Here is a 20,779-nt window from a genome sequence, read left to right on the forward strand (position 1 = left end):
AAAGTATTTCTCTCTCCAAAGCTGTTGACATTTTTCTACGAATGTTATCAGCTGGCGCACATATTTTTAACAATGTAGCTCTGTTCTTTGACAATAGCTATTGTTGAAATACTTAAACTGTACTTCTCTGAGCAGAGCTGTGACATCTTGCACTGTGTTGAATATTGCAGCAAAAGACAAGTACCATGCATTACTTTAAAATAATTATGGAAAGTAACATACAGCATTGAAGTATTGCATCTGGTCCAGATCTAAGTAATTTTCAATTACATTTTTATGGACAGAGCAAACATGTTGATAGTCCCGCACTATTCTATGGTAGCTAGTATTATATCTGACTTATACATCTCTTTCTGGAGCTGTCACATGGGAGGATTACAGTGGTGTTATGACATTATGCATTACACTTTAAAACAGACTGGATTCAGAAAAATAAAGGAAAATATTATATCAATGTGTTAATTGGTAAGGCTTACACTGAGAGCTAATACGATTTTTGTGTTTGATCTGTTACAGTCTGACAGCTGTTTCAACTGCTGTCAAAATACTTTTCAAATCAAGACATTTGACAGCTATTTTACCATCTGCTGAAAATGCTGTCAAATTATGACAATTTGGTATGGTAGCTTACGGACAGAGTTAGGGTGCATAGTTAAACCTCTACAGTGGAGTGATTTCACTGACCGTGTGTGTGTGTGTGTGTGTGTGTGTGTATGTGTGTGTGTGTGTGTGTGTGCACTGTAGAGGGACAGACAGAAAGTAATGGATACATATACACACACACACACACACACACACACACACACACACACACACACACACACACACACACATAGAGGTAGCAAGAGATGGACTCAAGTAAATCCATTTTGTCATATAGCAAATGATAAAATAACTACTTTAAGATTAGATATTTAGGAAACAATGGTACGATCTTTGAGTATTTCTCCTACTGGATTAGAAGGACATAAGCTACTGTTTCATAGAGGCAAACCTAACTCAGTAAGTATAGAAACTGGTGGGCTGTCAAAGCTAAGCAGCTTTTATTTATTATTACATATCTATGTTTCCATCTTTTCAAACTATTTTTCCAAGCTACGTATATTTATCAAATATGAAAATACCCACATAATCAAGTAAGCAATAACTGTTTCTTTCAGATTAGCATTTCAACTCATTTTCAGTGAAAAAATAGTTTATTCATGTTTTAATCTGATGTTCATTAAATTGATTTTTTAATGTAGTGTCATGATTTTGGTTTTGAAATATAACCGTTTCACATGTGTAAAATGTTATCAATGAATCTACTGGATTACAGTTAATCTGAAATGTATTGGAACTGTTCCCATTAGTTCTTGGGAGGAAGCTGAACATTTAGCACATTGGCAGCTGAAAGTGCACTTGAACTTGTATCCTTCTCCACTCAAACAACTCAGATATTAGCTTTGCATTTCCACCTTGATTAATCCCAGAGAGATGTTGCATTTAATGTGCAGGAATTAAAATACTGATGCCAGATTGGAGGTGAATGGGTAAAAACACCACTGAAAAATGAATGCAGAAATTAAAATACGGATGCCAGACTGGCGGTGAATGAGTAAAAACATCACTGAAAAATGAATGCTGCTAAGTAGATATACACTGTAGCCTCTGGGTAAGAGTCAGAAAAATCATTTATGTAATGCAGATCAATATAAATTATTAAACAGTTCTGCTGTGGAGTACTTTTAATGGTGTGACAGTGTGATTCATGATCAGTCTGTTGCAAGTCCAGCTGCACAGTATAATATGTAAACTGACTTGTTTTAGATAATATAGTATAAGTATGACTGTAAGTAAGGATTCTTATGTGATATTCACCAGAAGTATGAGACAGCCTGGTATTTAGTATAGTAGATTAAGTTTGTGATATGTTAATGAACCGCTTCCTATTTAGGATTTGATCCCTTCATCCTTCACTTACCAATTTTGTGACTCTCAGCAAGCCAATTAACTAGGCAGAAGTCAATGAAATCGGTCTAGGTTTCTCAGTGGTCTCTTGGACCACATAGTCAATATCACCTATGAGCCTAAATGGACTGAGTTGCATCACTCTGGTCTAGGGCATACAATATCTTAATGTTGTTCATCAAAGTGTATTCACCTGAATGACTTAACATCTAATATCCTGCTGACCTGTCCATGCAATGTAGTTCTAGTAGTTTGTGTTGCAGGGATAGAACCAGCGGCAGCTACTAGTTCTCCCTTAAACCACACCTCCCCTCCACGCAGGTGATTTTTTTTTTTTTAACCAAAGTAGGTCTTAGCTTACCTGGTTTCATTGTATGATGTGCTATAGCACAAAATTCTAAAGAAATAAAAACACTGTACAACATGTTAGATAGAAAATACAGGGTAGTTATCCAGTAAAAAACAATAAAATGCTTTAAGCAAAACTGTGCATTGACTGGTGAGACAACGCAATAGGGTAATGCAGAGTCCCACATGACATGACCAGGTGGGAAAAAAAAGTAATTGTCAGCATGCTAATGTCAGCCATCAAATATAATGGTGATGGAATTAAATCTGACAGGGAGAATTCGAAATGTATAAAATCAACTTGATAAACCATGATGATGAGCTATTCTGAGCACTATCAATTTTCAGTTTACATCATTCATGTTATAGTACTGTGAGTAACATCAGCTGCAGTTCGTCAACATGTACTAGTGGTCATCTTGTGAGTCAGTATCTGTGATGTTGTACTTCATCATCATCTGCATTGCAGGAAATACCATCACCTGAATGATCGGTAGCTAACTGATTGACAATATGTGGACAGATACACTATACAGGAGATCATGGACATGTGCCAACCTCACATGGATCAGGGGAGGTTGTGCTATCTGCCTAATCTCAGTGGACGCAAAGGTTTGAGCAACATTAACTATCCTTGTGACGGAGAAGTTTCATCATTGGAGAGGGACACATTAGGTGTTTTGCAGTCAATAGCCTCACAAATTCCATGAGAGTTCACTGATGGGATGCTGCAGCTTGCTGAGGAGTACATTTAGTTTGCACAAAAGGCACAAAAAAGAATAACTACAATGTGGGGAAAACTACAACAAAGCTTGCTTCGCTGAGGTAGTGTGACCACTGACTACACTGATGCTGGCGTCAAGACTCTACCTGTTCCACGGGCATCCACAATTTCAACCAGCAGGTATTCCACTGCATGAACTGAAATGTGGTCTGTACTGCAGAGGGTATTAGATACAATGTGTCTGTGCAGCACCCGTGCAGTTTCCTTGATTCTCTTAACTGGCACACATGTGACCATTAACAGCTTATTATGCAAGATAACTTTCCATGTTATCATCTGATTGGTAGGTGCACACTTTCCCCAAGACACATGTCCTGATAGTCTGCTCACATTAATGTAGGTAACTGAATACTGAGAATGGTATCCACTTTTTTGTGTTGTAGGTGTTGTATATCCTACAAAGTTGTGGCCAAAGATCCCATACACATCATGTAGATTGTGGTAGAGATGAAATATAACACCACTCTCTTACAAATAGTGACATGGAAGGTGTGTTTGGCCTGCTGAAAGGCATCTTCTACTGCTTGAATACATCCAGTGGCACACTGCAGTATATTCCAGGGAAGGTATGTGTGGTGTGTGCCATGTTTTATACCATAGTACTAAGAAAACAGTTACAATATTGGGAAACTACAACATTCCCTGACATACCTGGAGAAGTAGTGGACAAAGGACCAGGTGAGACATCAGTGGAAGTGGCTGTGGCAGGACCCCATGTGAGGCAGAGGTGAGTGCAATACATCATAGCACTGGTGAAGATGGACCAGATTGTCCAAAACTATGGGCCACAAAATGTACAGAATAGAGTAAAACTGATTCATGCAATAAAACAAGCAAACTAAACAGTACATTCACCTGACTCTGCACTCTGTGCACCAGACATTGCCATTTCCACACAGGTAATGAGGTGGTATGAGAATTGTCATCATCATTTCGATGGCTGGAGCGAGGCAGAATGAGAAGGAAAGTATAGCTGTTTAAGCTGAACTTATCATAACAGGAGGTGTTTGAATGACCACTGCTGCGGTAGCCTTAGTGATATGAGTGATATCCTGACAAGTTTTAACAGCTGTCCAACTTCCAATGATTTAGGGCACCTTCCAGAAACCCAAACTGTTAGGCAGCTTGAGTAGAGCTAATTAAAGGCAAGTTTGGGAGAGAAGCCCTTCAGAGCTTTACTGCCAGAAGAAACAGGGAGGATGAGCCCTGAGAGGACTGTGGCAGGAAAAGGAAAACATAAATATCCACACCCTGGCATGAAAAACACAACAAAAACAAGGGGATGAAGGGAGGATACAGTTAAGGTAGCAGTGATGGTTTAAACATCTACTGTTATGGTAAGTTTAACTTACACAACTGTGCTATGCTCATCACACTGATCAGCATATCTCTCAACCTCTTAGAGCAAGAAATCTGGACAAAACCATAAATAATGGCAGGACAAATGCCCAAAAATAGGGATATTTTTTTAAATATTGCTATTACAAACTTAGAAGTTGATACAATAACAGGTCTTGTGTTAGCATGAATTTTCTGAAGTGTATGAAGTCTGAAACTCATATGTTTGTCATTATTTTCTGGCTTCAGTAGTTAATGACTTGCCAATGCTTTGCCAGAAACCACAATTTTATGAAAAACAGACTAAAAATATGAGGCAAAAATCTGGACATTCTGCGAAAATCTGTACAGTTATAATTATGCTGATCACTGTTTTAGTAGCCTTAGTTGTATGGGTAAATCACCATAGCTTACTACATTTGGGACAAGAAGGAGAACCATTGAGGAATCCCTGGAGAATGGCCTAGCAAAGCTTGATCTGGACTGACAGAAGGAATCAAACTTTTGCAAAAGTTTGTACAGAAGATGAAGTAGCAGCTTCTAGAATATTTGTAGAATCCAACCCTTTTGACAAAGCCATAGATGAAGCCAAGACCCTGGTAGACAGGGCCTTGACCCTAGCTAGAATATATTTGTCATGGTGAGTATAACGAAAGAAAACAGCCATTTAGAAATAGTCTGTTTTGGAACAGTGTGTCCCTTCTTCTTACCTTCACAAGAAATAAATAATTGATCCAAAGATCTGAGAGATGTATTTCTATCAAGACAGTACTAAGATAGCTGAGGACATCCAAAGTACTTTCTTCCTCATTTTTTTGATTCAATAAAAAAAATGGCAAGATGGATAGGTTGGCTTAGAGTAAATATTGATACCACTTTAGGCATAAAAGAAGGATTATTTCTCAAAGAAACCCCATTCTTATGGAAAATGAGGTAAGGTTGACTCACCGTAACAGCTTGCAGCTCAGATACCCTTCTTGCAGAGGTCACAGCAATCAATACAACTATTTTCATATTGAAAACATCAAGTCAGCCAGATTAACTTATTCAACTGGAACACATTACCTTTTCTAAGACAAAATGAAAATCCCAGTGAAGGCCACTAGTTTACTTTGTGGCCTCTTAAGCAAAAACCCTTTAAGAACATTTTGACATAAGACTTCCTTAAAAGAGAAGGATCTATGGGCAGTCATGCTGAAATGGCCAATAAATTAACCTTGATTGCGGAATAAGAAAGGCCATAGGATAGTAACTCACACAAATTTTGTAAAACCAGAGAAAAGCTAGATCTGAATAGGTGCTGGTTTTGCTGTTGGCAACAACTAGAAAAGCCTTTCCCTTTTCTAATAGCATGCTTTGTTGCCTAGATTTGTACCTGCTGCACATCCGCAGTAAACAGGTTCCTAAAAGAAATTAAAACATAATATAAGAGTGTATCAAACACCACTGTTCTTGTGTGAGTAGATCCAGTCTGTGAGGAAGCTTGTGGTGATTACCCCTGGCTATTTCTGACAAAAAATGGTGAAAAACATCAATCAGATATTATAAATCATAGAGACTAATGCTCTGTATACCCATATTCAAGTGAATACTACACATACCTTCACATTTATGGTTATTTAAAAAATAAAACCCACAACAACAGAAGGAGATCTAGTTAATAAAACTGAAATAGAAGAGGCCAAATGGATTATGAATTTGAGAGCAGACCATCCACCTGGGCTAAATGGACAAGTACCATTGAAACCATTCCTGAAAGAAAGGAGATAGAGTGTTAAAAAATAGAATTATTTAGCTAAATAATATTACTTTTCCTTTACTGGCCATCTAGTTTGCAGGCTTTAACATGAATTTTACATTTCTAATGTGAAATTCTATTCCCATGTGTAGAGTGATAGAGCCAGCTTTTGGTATGGCATAACGACATCTATTATATGAAAGAAGTTGCCAAGTAGATATTTAGATATGGACATTTGTTTAAAAGTACTAACTATTCAGTAATCAACAAAATCTCACTAAGAGAATTCAGCTTATGAAACGCATTGTGAAGTTATGTGAACAGTGGTATATCAACATCATTTCCCTGTAGAAGTATATATGTAAATCAAGAGTACAATAACAAATGAAAAACGAAGAAACAGCTATGAAGAATAATGAAAGTTATTTTAAATATGCAGTTTTATTTTTGTATCTAAAAGTGCAACTAGGTAGCACGTTAGTATCTCTTTCTGTGAATGGTTTCTATTGGTTATAAATGAAAATTCTACACACAGATTGGCCAGAAAATGAACAACAATAATTACATGGTTTGAAATTACATTATTAGTCAAGGCTATTTGTGGAAGCAGAAGAATAAACCTTAAGAAATCCCTTTAGAACATTGTTTTGGGGAAAATCAAACAGAAAATGTATTGAATTGTAATATAAAGTTCACAAAAGGATTGTAACCTTGTAGATGATATATGTCAGTATTTCTTCCTGCGAATGGTTTCTATTGGCTATAAATGTGAATCCTATATACAGAATGGGCAGAAAATGAATAGCAATAACCATATGGTTTGGAATTGTATTAAGAATTAAGGTTTTTTGTGGTAGTAAAAGAATAAACTCTAAGGACTCTTGCAGGGACATTCCTCTGGAGAAAATTAATCTAAATTGCTTTAAAATGTAGTATAACATTTATGGAAGGATTGTAGCCTTGCAAATGGAATTATTTGCCGTTATCTTGGAGGTATGTAAACATATATGTGACGCACCAGATAAAGTCTTTTGATAAGGAAAGCTCCATTCGCAAAGTTAATCTGATGTTTCGAACTACAGAGTAAGATACCATATCTTATGTCATTCCCTTTTGCAAAATAAAATATAAGAGCCCTTATTAAGAGCAAGAGCATTTTTGTGGGTAAAAATTAATTAAAAGTATCAAGATGCAGTATAAAGCTCACAAAAGAAACATAGCCTTGCAGATGGCATTATTAACTTGCCACTTTTTAAAGACATTTATGCACAAAAGTGAAGTACTATATAAAGTCGCCTTGCCTGTGGATGGTTTCTATTGGCTATTAATGCAAATTTGATATGCAGATTGGCCAGAAAATGAAAAGTAATAACTATGCTATTGCAATAGCATTATGAGTTAAGGCGCTTTGTGTAAGTATAATTACAAATTACAAGAACTCTTGCAAGAGCATCCATTTGGGCAAGATTAAATTAAAAATTTATTAAAATGTAGTGTAATGCCCAAGAATGAACTGTCATCTTGTAGATGGCACTTTTAACCAGCCGCTTCTTTGGAGATATGTATGCATCCAAGCATAGAGTTACCACCTGTCCCACTTTGTGAGGGACAGTCCCTCTTTGGCTGTTGTGTCCTGCAAAAAAATTGAAAAAAATGGCAAATGCCCTGAGATTTTAGAACAAAAATATTTCCTATATTTTCTTTAATAGTTGCATAAAACAGTTATTTTGTATCGGAAACACCTAAATGTTATAACAAACAGAACAAGCAACTCAAATGCTACAATAATAAGTTTTTGTTTTGGCAAAAAAGTGAAGTTCTGTCCTTTGTACTTACTGTGGGAATGTTTTCCTTGCAAAATCTGATGTTTCTACAAAAAATTTCCCACTTTGGCCATTAGAAAAGGTGGCAACCCTACACAAGCAGAGTATTACATAAATCGTTAGATGAAGGAATTCTCATTTACAAACATATGTTGAAGTTTGCTTATAATAGTAGCCATCAAGCGATTTTGTAAATTACAAACCATGACACTATCTTTTGCCTGTGAATAATCTTTATTGGTTATAAAAGTGAAATCTTTAAGCCGATTGACTAGGAAATGAACAGTAACAACTATGCCAATTTAAATGACATTGTGCTTGTGAAATGTTCTCTGTTGGTTATAAATGTGAATTCCTTATGTTGATCGACCAGGGAATGGTGAAGCAAGGATCTTTGTGGCATTATTTACTTGCTGCTTCTTCGGAGAAAAGTATGTATAAAAGAGAAGTAGCACATAATGTTCTCTTGCCTGTGGATGGCTCCTATTGGTTATAAATATGAATCTGGCATGCTGATTGGGTAGAAAATGAATAGCAATAAGCACGCTATTCTACATTACAATGTGAGTGAAGGTGCTTTGTGAAAGTTTAAATACAAACTGTAAGAGTCTTTACAAGAGCATTGCTCTGGGTAAAACCAAATTAACAATCTGTCACTATCTTTTGCCTATGAATGACCTCTATTGGTTAAAAAAGTGAATACTTTAAGCCGATTGACTAGGAAATGAACAGCAACAACTATGCCAATTTAAATTATACTGTGCATGTGAAATATTTTCTTTTGGTTATAAATGTGAATCCTTTAAGATGAATGACCAGGAAATGATGAATCAAGGATTTTTGTGGCATTATTCACTTGTCGCATCCTCAGAGAAATATATGCATAAAAGTGAAGTAGCACATAAAATTCTTTTGGGGATGGTTCCTATTGGTTATAAATTAGAATCTAGCATGCTGACTGGGCAGAAAATGAATAGCAATACTACGGTATTTTACATTATGATGTGAGCTAAGATGCTTTGTGAAAGTTTAAATACAAATTGCAAGAGTTTTTGCAAGAACAATTTTTTGGGTAAAATAAAATTAAAAATATAGTTCAAACCTCATGAAAGAATATGATTTTGCAGAAGGCATCATTAACTTGCCTCTCTTTTGGAGGTATGTATGTTCATAAATGAAGCACTATACAAAGTCCGTAAACAAGGGGAATTTCATTTCCAAAGTGAAGTTGAAGTTTGTCCAAAAATAGTATCCACTAAGCTATTTTTAAATTGAAAATTATAATACTATCCTTTGTCTGTGAATGGCTTTTATTGGCTACTAATATGAGATCTCTATGCTGATTGGCTATGAAATGGATAATAATAACCATGTTGTTCCAAATAATATTGTGCCCAAGGATGGTTCTTATTGGTTTTAAGTGCAAATTTTCTATGCCGATTGGCTAGGAAACGAATAGTAGTAACCATGATATTTTAAACTGTAATGTGAATGAAGGCCCTTTGAGAAGATAAAGTACAAATCTCAGAACATTCTATTGGATAAAATTAAATCAAAAAGTTTAGAATTCAACATGAATTTATGAATGAACTATAATCCAGCAGATGGCATTATGAAATAACCATTTTCACGGAGATGGTTTAGCGTAAAAACAAATCACTTTATAAAGTTATTGACAAGGAAAGTCTTATTATTAAAGATATTTTAAAGTTGGCTTCAAGTAATGTTTTAAAATATGTGAAAGATAGATGCATTTATATTTGATGGAATTAATTTTTTCCACTTTCTTAGAATTTAATCGGCAGACTGACCTGTAGGCAGACCCTAACCTCATTGGCTGGTTACAACAAAGATTTTGTTTTGTATTGGATGGTAATGAGGGGCTCGGCAAGCTCATGCCTATTAATAGCTGAAAGACTTGGTTTGAGTGAATTCTTCTCTATTGGAGAAAATAAGGAGGAGGAGACCAAATAAACTATTTTATTGGTCATAAAGTCAAAAGTTTTTATGCCTATAAAGACTGATTGGTTAGACTTAGTAGTTGGCGAATTAAGCCTATTTGCATTTTATTTTAATGTGTAATCTGACTCAAAAGTTGGGATTGTGATTGGATGTTTGTCTTTTTAAAAACAGGATACTCAGGTCTAATTAATCAGGATCTGAAGAAGGCATATTGCCGAAAGCGCTTGTCCTGGTTCTGAGGATATAAGTTTATTTTATCCATTAAAGTTTTATGCCTATTTTCCTGTGGTGGAACATTCCTTGTTTTCTTTGCATTTTCCTGCTTTTCCTGGAACATAGTTTGGTAATGTATACCTGATATCTTTTCGGAAAAAATGGAGAAACACAATTGCATAGGTCAGAAAGGAGTCACCACAATGATCTTTGGAGACTCATTCTGAATCTTCAGAAGTACCCTGGATATTAGTGGAAAGAGTGGAATGGCATATAGAGGCATTCCTGTCCAAAGAAAAGTCATCTGTCTTGAATTTTGCTGGTTGATTGCTCAAGGAGGAGGCAAAAAAGGTCTACTTGAGGATCTGTCCACAGATAGATCAAATGTTGGAAGACCACCTGATCTAGTTTCCATTAATGAGGATCTGCCCTTTTCCTGCTCAGTTTGTCTGCCACAGAATTTGGCTTTGATGGACTGTAAGTTGTCTGTAGACTGAGCTTGTGCTGTGAAGCTATATACCAAACTACCATGGCTAGTCTGCAAAGGGGTATGACCTGTTTTCCCCTTGCTTGTTAAAGTGCCGCATGACAGTGATATTGTCTGAAAATACTTTGAAGAGGTCACAGGGCCAAAGAGAGTTCAGAGAGTTGAGCGGCTTGATCAAGGCAAACATCACCTAGATATTTGTGTGCTTATATCTGTCCTTGGTGTCCCACACCCTGCACTTTTATCCCTCCTAAAACTGCTCCCCAAGCAAGGTCTGAAGTGTCTGTTGTGACAGACTGCTTTGGACCATGGCAGGAGAAGGGGAGTCCTGGATTTAAGGTTATCTGTTGACTCAACCAAAAAGATTTCTCTTCTGACAAACCCCAGCACTGGGACTTGAAAAGATAAAATGTGTTGATGCTGGGCATAAAGAGATTTCAGGTACCACTGTATCTTTCTCATGTGGAATCTTGCCAGGGGAATCTTGAGAGTTATAGATGCCATTAAACCCCAAAACCTGAGGTATTCCCTTGCAGTAACCAAAGTCTGATTGGAAAATCTTAGAAACAGATCTAACTAAGGATCTTTTTTCCTGTGAAAGTAAAGCTCTTTGAACTGAGATATCTAGTTGTAATCATAAGAACGCAATCTTTTGTGAGGGAGTCGAGGAATACTTTCACTGTTCTCTTGTAATCCTAGTTTGTGTAAAATATCTCTCACTTAAGAGAGAGATTCTTTACACTTTAAAAACACTCTGCAAAGATAAGCAAGTCATCTAAATATGGAAAAATCTGAATACCCTGTAGCCAGCAATGAGCTATAACGTGGAACTAGACACTTTGGACACTTTGCAAACATGCTTGTTGCAGGGGATAGTCCAAATTTTAATGCACAGAACTGATAATGTGATCCAGCACATGAAACCTTAAGAAACATCAGAAGTCTGGATGAATAGGGATGTGATGATAAGCATCTTTTAAGTCTAGAGTTGCCAGGAAACTTGAAAGCAGAAGAAAAGGTAACCGGTTGTAAAGTGACATCATTTTGAATTAGGGCACTATCACAAACAGGTTTAGGAAAGAAAGATCCAGAACTGTTCTCCAAGCATTTTATTTATTTCTTTGGCATTAAGAACATCCTTCATTAATAATCCTTCTACACTAAGGAAGGAGGAACGGGTTCTATCAGTCCTTGGGACAGCATGTGATAAAGAACAGGAGCAAACAAATGAGTCTGCTCTGGGGGATGAGGAATGATTCCCTGAAAAGGAGAAATGTCATCCTATTGCAATTTTTAACATTGATAATTGATATTCAGAACTAATTTCTCCGAAGCAATCTGATGCCAGAGAAAAATGGAGATTAAGGTGGCAGGGGTAGGAATGGGTCACAAGGACTCTTGAAGAGTCATTTAGACATATTGGACTGCCCTTGGTTTTGGGAGGTTATAGACCTTCATTTGGAACCCCCTTGCCATTTCATTTTATACATATGATTGGATTGCCTGAATTCTGTTGAAACTATTTATTCTGTTTTCTGCCAGAAATAGAAGATAAGAAAGAAAACCCTTGGACAATTTGAAAGAAGAGGGTTGAAAAATCTTAGAGATTCCCTACATCAACTATACCCGTTCACCACACTTTTTTCATAATGCTCTGAAAAGGAGGGGCCAGACCCTAATTATCTATCCAAGAGAGAATTTAAAAGCTCAGTTTTAATATAATCTGGAAGGTTCTGTGAATGCAATCATGAAAACCTCCTTAAAACAGTACTAGTGGCCATAACCCCAGAAGAAGTATCAACAGAGTAATACATGCAATGCAAACAATGATTAGTGACGTGAACAAAATAAGAAACTAAGTTGTATCAACCAGATTTTTCCTCAGAAGAAGAAATTGCAGATAAACCATTCCTCATCATTAGTTTCACAATTTGTCAGAATAAATTTTAACATTTGAACCTGACAGTTCAACGTTTGGAAAAGTAAAGTTGCAGAAGTCTGCAATTTTTCCCATACCTATCAATAATGTTCCCATCCTTATCAGAAAGACTAGAAATGAATTTACCTAAGTGCTCAGCAGCAGTGGGTTCAACTGATGGGACAGGTTTGAGAACAGTGTATACAAATTTAAAGGGCTGATAAATCTTATATATCCTGTCTGTCGTTTTAGTGACAGCAGGCTGACTAACAGGAAAATTGCAGGCAGTAACATGCACACAGCCTCTAAAGCTGACAGAACAGGAGAAATGGGTGGAAGAATCATTCTTTAACAACTAATAGTATTTTCTCAGATAAAAAGAACCTCCCACACAGAGAATCAGAAACAGCGCTCTCCTCTGTGTAAAAAAACCTGAATCTGTCCCTGCATCTTCCTGTTCAGGTTCAGAACCTAGAATCTCTTCAGTGACAGAAAGATGCCTCTTTCTTTTACCAGAAACTACTTTAAAAAAAAAATTAACTGCCTGGATTAAACCATGAGCCAGAGTCAATATAATACACTTGTTGGAAAGAAATTTGAAAAGGAGTATATACATGCATGCATGGTTTTCTGTTTCTTTTTGACAGGAAAAATGAAGCCACCTATGTTAGAAATGGCAATAGCTTCTTCCTTAGGGCGCAACATTCTGGCACAACAGGGAAACCTTCCTTAACTCTTCCAGGACCAAAAAGAATACCTCTCCCTTGCCCATTGAGGGGACTCTAACAGCCACAGAGGATATGGCTAACCCACTGGTCCACAAAAGTTGTAGGTGCTACATTGGAAGGATACAGGTTAAAAGTTGATTGGTCCGAGGTACAGCAATTGCCACGGAACTGTCACTAACCTGTGACTGAGGAAAATTACTACCCTGTAATAGTGGCAAAGGACGTTTGTCTAACTTTTACCTTTTGTGGCTAGAAAAAGGGCGGACTATGGGACCAGAAGTCCATTCCATAGTCAAGCTGAAAGTGATGCCTCTTCCCTGTGGAAGACAGGAAGCAAATGCCATTAAATCTATCAGTCCATCAAAGTTACTTTTTTATATAAAAACACAGTATAAAGTCATTTTAAAAACTATGCCAGTCTCACACAGGAAAATTCAACACAATTTCTCCACAGAAAATATGTTTTCAGTTAGTTATCAGTACTTTCAAACTGACATAAAGAAATGAATGCTCTGTTTAAAAGTACATTACTGTCTAGAGACAGTTCAGTAAAACACAACACTCCTAGCGTTAAAATAATTTCCTGAAGAGGAAAGTAATAAGACAGCAACAGATTTAAGAAATTGTAAGTTTTTATTTTCCCCAAAGGGACTTTATCTGCTGAGCAAAGAGAGCACAAGCAAACATCTGATCCTCAAAAACCTCAGAGAGGTATACTATTTAGTGGCAGTAAAGCTCTGCAGGGCTTTTTTGTCTTTTAGTCAGCAAAGATTGAGCTGCCTGACAGTTTGGGCATGGGGTAGGTACCCTGAAACTTTGGAAGCTGCCCGGCCATTATATCCTTGGCAGAATATAAGCCATATTCCTAAGGCTAATACAGCAGTGATCGATATGATGATCATTAATGATAGCATAATTAGAAGGGTCATGGTTGTCGGATGCAGTAAGCAAAACACATTACTAGGAGGCTGGAGGAGCCACTGATCATATCCTCCAGTGCTGGCTAGAGCTTCCATAGGCAGAATGCTGGCTAGGCGCACCATGAGGTACTGCAATTTCAAGGCTGGAGGCATCCTGTCTAACATAATTTGTACCATATCACAACAAGGAGCAGACATCCTACTGTGGTCCCTGACATGTTTGTTCATTAGAATATTGTCATCCATAGCCCTGTAAATGGGAATAGGGAGGTGCTGTTCATGGTAGGTGTTTGTACATTAGAATGTTGTCATCCATAGCCCTGTAAATGGGAATGGGGAGGTGCTGTTCATGGTAGGTGTTTGCACATTAGAATGTTGTCATCCATAGCCCTGTAAATGGGAATGGGGAGGTGCTGTTCATGGTAGGTGTTTGTACATTAGAATGTTGTCATCCATAGCCCTGTAAATGGGAATGGGGAGGTGCTGTTCATGGTAGGTGTTTGTACATTAGAATGTTGTCATCCATAGCCCTGTAAATGGGAATGGGGAGGTGCTGTGCATGGTAGGTGTTTGTACATTAGAATGTTGTCATCCATAGCCTGTAAATGGGAATGGGGAGGTGCTGTTCATGGTAGGTGTTTGTACATTAGAATGTTGTCATCCATAGCCCTGTAAATGGGAATGGGGATGTGCTGTTCATGGTAGGTGTTTGTACATTAAAATGTTGTCATCCATAGCCCTGTAAATGGGAATGGGGAGGTGCTGTTCATGGTAGGTGTTTGTACATTAGAATGTTGTCATCCATAGCCTGTAAATGGGAATGGGGAGGTGCTGTTCATGGTAGGTGTTTGTACATTAGAATGTTGTCATCCATAGCCCTGTAAATGGGAATGGGGAGGTGCTGTGCATGGTAGGTGTTTGTACATTAGAATGTTGTCATCCATAGCCCTGTAAATGGGAATGGGGAGGTGCTGTTCATAGTAGGTGTTTGCACATTAGAATGTTGTCATCCATAGCCCTGTAAATGGGAATGGGGAGGTGCTGTTCATGGTAGGTGTCTGTACATTAGAATGCTGTCATCCATAGCCCTGTAAATGGGAATGGGGAGGTGCTGTTCATGGTAGGTGTTTGTACATTAGAATGTTGTCATCCAGAGCCCTGTAAATGGGAATGGGGAGGTGCTGTGCATGGTAGGTGTTTGTATATTAGAATGTTGTCATCCATAGCCCTGTAAATGGGAATGGGGAGGTACTGTTCATGGTAGGCCTACAAGGAAGTATGATAGAATTAAACTGCAGGATTGGGATGGGCGTGTTCACTGAGTGCACCCATAACAAAGTTGGATGAATACCGGCAATGTCCATGGAAGTGTACACATAGGGGTGGAGTCAGCTTTGGCACAAATTGAAAGTGAAGCCATCTCCACTACAATGTGTGCCATCTTCATTAACCTAGTGTGCATTCATGCAATGTGAATCTACCCCTAGCATTGCCATAGTGAACAGTTACCCTCATCCATATGGATGGACCAGGTGATACAACCTACACTATAAATGTCATCAACTTACATATATAGTCCAGGTCTATATATTCCTTGACATTCTTCATGCACTGCGGGATGCTCCACAGTCCATGCAGGGGTTACAGTTCCTCATGCCGGCCATGCATCACACTTAACCTCTCAGACATGGTGTGCATACTACTGCCTCTGCCTTAATCACTGACCTGCATATCTGTTGATTGATAACTGATGTGTCACCCCAATCTGTAAAAGTCCTGGAGTCATCATGGTGATGGATGCATACATGCCTCTCTCTCTATGATGTAAAATGTTGGAGGCAGTGCAATCTTCTGATACTTGTGTACTAGGGATGGGACTGACATAGACAAGGCAACCTTTGTTGAACTCAGATGATGCGGGGTGGTGCATCCTTTTTCATTGCCATCAGCTTGGCTGTGGGTGATGAGAGTCTTCCCACCATTTTTTATGCTGTTGGCAGTACTGCTGTGTCACAGGAACATGCCATCATTGTCAGCTACCAGTGACCAACTAATATCAGGCTTGTCCTGATCTGTTGTACTGGATCCTATCTCACAGGAAACTTGGAAGGCATACAGATAACATGTATGTGGGAATGCTACATCATATTGTGACTTCCAAAACCATATAGCTCACAACTTGTTACATACCAGTCAGATGAACTACCTATGTATTTTGGTGCATGTTGTCACTATTTCAGCCCCAATGTCACTGGATTACATAAATGCATAACTGTATGTCTGATTCAAACATTCACAGATGCAAATCAGTATCCTACAGGTACTATGCACCTGGTATATCCCTTACAGACACTTAACCTTGACCAATTCCTTTCCCACATCAATGCTATGATCAGGTATTAGGGTTCTATTTTTTCCCAGTGAGGGAAAATAAGGAATTCCTCCATGTCTATGAAATGCTTCTGTGTTGATGATCATCTCTTAGTGAAAAAAGCTATCTCTAGCACTTTCCATTGCCTTGGTCTTGGCATGCAGTACCATATCAATAACTCTGCAACACACCCGTACTATTGCTGCATTGTTGCCACCCACTGTTTTGATGTCCCACACAAGTACCTGCCACATATGGTCAGAAATGCCGTGTTTGCTTTACCATTCTCAATAATACGTGTCTTTTGTGTGTGTAGGGCCTCGGGCAACACATCTATATGCTTTTTGGTGAACTTTTACAGCCATTTCCATTCCATTGGCCACATGCCAAAACATTTACACATAAAGTTTACAAGTCTGGATTGGTTTGTGTATGCATGACTGTCCATGCCAGCAGACATCTGACTCTATACTGTCCCCAGCACTCTTACAGTAACCACAGTCCTGTCTGCTGATGTAGTGTAACCCTTCTGATATTGTGTCATAGTGTGGCAGATAGGGCATGTCTGCTTTGCTTCGTGTCCAATGGATGTGAAGGTATTGCAGACTTTGCTCACTGTACTGGAAGTACAATATCACTTTTAGCACTTCTTGCATTTAGTGTGCTTACCACATAGCAGAACAGTGACTAAGCCTGACTGTGTTCCCTGTGCCATGCCAGGTTAAACCTCCTATAGGACTGCAACCTGTCCTGTTTGTGCCCTGTGCCCTGCCAGAATAAGCCTCTCAGAATGACTGCATCCCATCCAGTGTGTCACAGTCATGCATTTAGTTCTCAAGAGTTGCTGTTATAATAGTTAATGACATAACACAACTTCACCATTATCTGCCTGCCTGCTTCCTGTGTCTTTGATGGTTGAGCTTCCAAAAACAAGACTGCTGCTCATCCTTCCAGTCCCTTCTGTATTGTCAAGTTAAACCCTCCCATTAAGAATGCATGCTGTTCTGCCTACCTCCTGTGCTCTGTCATGTTCAGCCCCCCCCCCCCCACATGTCAGTCAGTGGAACTGCCCTGTGTATGGATACCCCACACATTCAAATGTTCTGTGACATTGTTTATTGTTTCCTTGCTCTCTTGTGTGGTCACTGGAGTCTTAAGATACATTACCAGATGTCCTCTCTGCTGTCAGTTTGCCTATATAGCAGTACACTCTGCTATCCCCTATAGTCAGGTTCTCTACACTGTTTACCAAAATTGTTTGTGATATGATGGGATTTGTAGTGAGATAATTATGCTACTGTGTTGTCTTTGTTAGATTGTCACTGAATTGGACCTATAGTGAGTTTATTTGCAAATTGTACCTACAATGTGAAGCGTTATCTGCCCATTTGTGTGTGTTTCTGTGCTAGGAAGTCATGCAAAGTATGCACACTTGAAAAGCCTAGCTACACTGCTGACACTTTGCATAATTTTACTGACCATGTGCATCTTCTTATAGCTGTGCTCCCATAGTGCCTATTGATGAGAATTGCTTAGTGTCTATAACATGCAGCCATGTGCAGCAAGTTTACATTTTAAATGTGGATGAGACCTAATGATCGAAAATGTAGTGTATTGCTGTTGCTGCAGTAATGTAATACCGTATTAAACTGTACTGTACAAAACTAATCAATTATATTTGTGCTTCTTCTTTTGTTGCATGTTTTGAGCGTTTTTTTAAAGGAATAGGCATGCTAAAGGTAGAGGTCGTGCAGCAGTCATCCTTCTATAGGGTCTATATTATAATCTCGAAGTTACGGAACATCGAATACAATATGGTCGACACCATATTATCGAAGTTCCGTAACTTTGAGAATAAAAAAAACAAATTTTAAACATCAAATACTCACCTTAATGGGTTTAAGCATGGGGGCAAGCCCCCCTACACCCCCCGCTACTTAAATATACCAACTCAGAGATCGCACGTTAACATAGTATGGTGTGGAAAGGGAAGATTTCCCTTTCCTACACTGTAGCATGATCTTGGAGTTGGTATATTTAAGTAGTGGGGGGTGTGGGGGGTGCAGGGGGGCTTTATCCCCGCCTACACTCGTTAGCTTTTTTTTTTGTTCTACAAATATTTTTATTGGGTTTCGATTGTTTAATAGTTTGATGCATAAAGTTTGATGTTTATGCATTCAAACTATTAAACATTCGAGATTATAATATAGACCCCTTCTATATACTTGGAGATCCAGTGGTCCTGAGGCTTTCCTCTCTGCAAGGTGAGGAGGTTCACTCTGTGAAATGTGGCCTAGAGGTGTAACTGGCATCTTCTGTGACCATTTCTCAGGATGTGAGGATAAAGATTACAGTACAGAGGATGATGCAGATGGGACTTCCTTTTGTCATCCAATAAAAATCACCACACCTGGTGAGAACAATGGTGTGCCGATAACTGTAGGCCAAAATAGGCTCACTGTATTGCCTTTCCTGTGGCTTGTAAGGCTGCACATCCACTTGGCCCAGACCACAGAGGTGATGACTTCTAGCAAGAGGTCTTTTGTTGCTGGTATGGCTGGCCTTCCTCAACCCCTCATCCTATGTCATTGTGTTTCCCATTTTTCTGCTACACCTCATCTCATATTTCTTGCAGTCACCTCCCCATTTACCAGTGGTACACCCTCTTTCAGTCTGCATCTCCCTACTGCTGTCTCCACTTCTGTTACTACCTCCCTGTCGGACTTTGTCTGTACTGTGTTTGTTTTCCTGTCCCAGCTTTATAGTCTTTACCCATCTTTAAACCCACACTTCTGTTTTTTTGCTACCTCCCCTTCTACCAAAGTTCTAATGAAAAAGGCAGCTATACCCACAAACATATCCCTCTTCTCCTCCCAACAACAATCTTCTCCACTCCATGCTGCACTGTTTCCCATTTCTGCACCCGCTAGTTTCCCTTCTCCTCACCATTTATATGCTACAATCAGACAGAACTTTGCTCTTGTGCCCTTGTATGGAATGCCTGCTCTGTTGTGTAGAAGCTAGGGGCATCTTTGATGCATGTGTGAATGTATGTAACGATAGGCATGCTATCTGCATGTCACATTCACTTGGGTTATGTGATTTCTCAAAGTACAGTCAGTCCAATAGTTTGCTCATTGTCATTATCACATCTGTGAAGATTCTTTATGCAGCTCTGTCCGCTGCATGACTGTGCTGTGTCAACAGCTATGTATGTCATAGGCTCATCAGTCTGCATCAATCTAAATTCATCTTATTATTCCTTGCTCTGTTTTACGTTGGATTACTACCCAGAAAGACACAGCAAGTCTGCAGCTTGACAAATATGTATAAAATGGGCAAGCAGCATAACAATTTCTTTACTCATTAATATACTCATACACTCTAAAGTTGACTACTGAATGCTGAAAAGCATACAGATCTGTCTAAGTCCACATTGTGAAAATTTAAATTCAGAAATACTCTCTTTGTCCGAGCCTAATGCTGACTGCTTTAGTGATAGATTGCAGCAATATGTGGGTGGTGAAAAAATGATATGCATCACGCACAAAAGAAAAGAATGAAATTGCTCTATTACAGTGTTATTAACTTCTCGAAGTATTTTAATGAGTTTCTTAACGAAAGCTTTATATTATGAATGCAGTCTTTAAGAGAACAGAAAGAAAAGTGACCCATCAAAAAATAAATAAATGAATGAAAGAAAGAAAGAAGTAAATAAAACAGAGGACGGCATGCTAAAAAATGTTAAGACATTCAAGGATGAGTCATTTGATGAATCTTTTGAAAATGTTGTGAAACATTCTAGCAAAATAGTGTGGAGATGTAGCAGCCTGACATAGACACCACAAAAAAAAATATTTGCTATAAACTGAAAGGTGGCTTGCAAGAAGCATATGGCAAAACAGTGAAAATGAGTGTTCTGCTGAAACAAAAATGGTAAGAAACGTGAGCACTGATATAAAACAAGAGGTCCTTTGCCCCTTTCAGCTACCATTTCTATATGCGGCAGACTGGCAGTGTAACTCTGACCTACTATTCCTTAAATGACACTTCAGTGTAGTACCATGACAATGATATTTGGGGTTAGAGGAATGAGGTTAGAGGAATGAGTTTCCCGGCAGTGACCTGAATAATATTTTGTACATCATGTAATATTACTGAACACTGTAGCTATTGAACAATATTAAATCTGGCAGCAG

At 38.4% G+C, this 20,779-nt stretch overlaps 1 protein-coding gene across 1 annotated transcript in view; it reads right to left on the reverse strand.

Moving 5' to 3' along the window:
- Positions 1-20,779, reverse strand: part of LRP1B (LDL receptor related protein 1B) — a gene marked incomplete at its 5' end in the record, with an annotated part of 5,941,474 nt that overhangs the window by 4,830,671 nt on the left and 1,090,024 nt on the right. The gene's annotated exons all lie outside the window — the stretch shown is intronic.

The sequence above is a fragment of the Protopterus annectens genome, chromosome 6.part0 (assembly GCF_019279795.1).
Source record: "Protopterus annectens isolate FY-2018-M chromosome 6.part0, PAN1.0, whole genome shotgun sequence".
Taxonomy (NCBI): domain Eukaryota; kingdom Metazoa; phylum Chordata; order Ceratodontiformes; family Protopteridae; genus Protopterus; species Protopterus annectens.